Genomic DNA, 2,197 nt, shown 5'->3' with positions numbered 1-2,197 from the left:
GGCAATACGCCTACCAAAATTTAACATTTGCTGTGCAAGAGACAATAAAGTTCTTCCCTCCCCTCCTTCTTTTCATCCTAACTAAAAGATCTAATGTTTAGCCACCCAGCATAAAGGCTACATTGCTGGGTCTGTCTTGCAGCTGTGTGTACAGGGGACGGTGACTCACTCTGGAGCCACCAAGGTTACGGACAGCTGAATAGGTTGAACTACCACAGGCGGTCAGAGAGGGCAAAGCCCTCAAGGGACACAGCGCAGATGATGGGCACATGCTACAACTGTGGCTGGAGGTGCATCTGTTGAAGGTCAAGCCCCAAGATAAAGACGGAATGACCAGGCCTCCACGCCTCCCCAGGGCATAAGCGATAAAGTGAAAACTATAAGACAAGTAGTATCACCTGGTGCAATGAACTCTAGGCAGACATGAGTCACTCGGGTTGGTGGTTCGCCCTTCCTAAAAGGTCCTTCTTCTTTCCGTGTATACTTGCTACACGACCTGATTCCCCACTGGATCCCTACTACCTACGTGGCCATACTTGTAGTCTAATTGTTCGATCACAGGTTTGACCCATGTGGTACCTACCTCGTGATTTTATACCCACCTTGTGATCTTGCTGTACAAAACTTCCTCTGTAAAGCTGGGGTCTGCGGCAATCCATTGTCAGCCTCCTACTGTCTCTCGGGAGCTATCCCTCTTAATCAATTCTTCCTACTCCTAACCTTCATTGTTCCTTGGAATTCATTCTTCAGTTTTGGAGAACGTGAACTCAGTGTATCTGACTCTAGCAGGTCAGCATTATATTATTCAGAGATATCCCACCATCCCAGACAAATAAGAAGCAATCTCATTATTAAAACACATTCAGGAAAGAAATGCCACTATTTTGTTTCATTGTGATTTCAATTAGGAAAACACTTTCATGAGTATTTATCACTGTCAGGCATATAAATGGATGTTAGGGCCGGCGGTAGAGCTCAGCAGACTAAACGCTTGCTTAGGTAAGCGCAGGGCCCAGGGTTCCATCCCTGGCTCCGCATGCCGCGCCGGCCCGCCCCCGGGTGCGCGAGAGCCGGAGATGGAGTCCGGGCGTGCCTGTAATCCCAGCACTTGGGAGGCAGAAATCAGGAGGATCGCTACTAATGTGGGCTGGGTAGTGAGACCCTGCAAAAAAGAAAAAACAAAACAAAAAATAAAACAGCAAATGGATGTTAGCAGGCCAGAGGGACAAAGGGGATGTCCAACATAGCATGCCGTGCCAGTTATAACTAAGAAACTCCTCATCGAACAATACCTACATTTATATGAGCTCAAATCCGAAGATATAAGGCTTCTGCCTCCAGAGCCACTGTACTGCATTCCTGGGTGCTATAGCCTACAGCCAAATGATCTCAGGAAAGAAACTGGTTGTTGGTTTGTTTGTTTGTATGTTTGTTTTTTCCTTTTCCATTTTATTTATTTATTTTCTAATCTTTCTGTTTAAAATATGGACTTCTTCATGAATTTGCCTGCCATCCTTGCGAGGGGCCAGGCCAATCTTCTCTGTCTCCTTCCAGTTTCCGTATATGTGGTACCGAAGGGAGCAGAAGACACTGGCTTTCCCAGACCCTTCCACCTCGGACTGAGCCCTTATCTAAACTATTGTCTTAAATTTCTTATGTGACGAAGACGCCTGAGGGAAGACTGACCTTCGGAAAAGGACTGAGCAGACATTTTGCAATTTCAAAGTATCTTCCTAGTAATGCAATTACCCTAGTATTGCACATAAAAGTATATCCAGACTTCTACTAGAAGCAGATGCCTTTGTGGCACTTAGATGAATTAGAAAAAAATTAATGAAGTAGAAAAGAGACCAAAAACATCAAGATTTTAAAAGTGTGCTTCTAAGAGAAACTTCAGCTTTAGGACACAAAAGTTGCTCAAGCCTTTTTCCTTTCCAGGAAATTCACTAAACAAACCCTTTTAAGAATTCTTTCATCCGTGTGTCTTTGTAGTACACAATGCTTGTATTTCTCGTGAGGAGCTTGTACCCACATGCAACACTTCTTAGTCTACATTGTCCCCTCCCCACCCCTCCCTTCTGCCTCCAACTCGCTTCCCTTCCCGTATGAAAGATCTCTACTTTCATTTTTTCTTTGATTCTCTTTTTTAAAGCCTTTGCCTTTCCACTCTTCCTCTCTCTCCATCTCTTGTTCCTCT

At 44.7% G+C, this 2,197-nt stretch overlaps 1 non-coding gene across 1 annotated transcript; it reads right to left on the bottom strand.

Moving 5' to 3' along the window:
• Nucleotides 1-1,478: 1,478 nt before the first annotated feature.
• LOC111815056 lies at nucleotides 1,479-1,584 on the bottom strand. The gene has a single exon (XR_002819865.1). It is a non-coding gene; the product is annotated as a U6 spliceosomal RNA (small nuclear RNA).
• Nucleotides 1,585-2,197: the final 613 nt, after the last annotated feature.

The sequence above is a fragment of the Octodon degus genome, unplaced genomic scaffold (assembly GCF_000260255.1).
Source record: "Octodon degus isolate 3935 unplaced genomic scaffold, OctDeg1.0 scaffold00010, whole genome shotgun sequence".
Taxonomy (NCBI): Eukaryota; Metazoa; Chordata; class Mammalia; order Rodentia; family Octodontidae; genus Octodon; species Octodon degus.
This window is presented reverse-complemented; position numbering and strand designations above follow the sequence as displayed.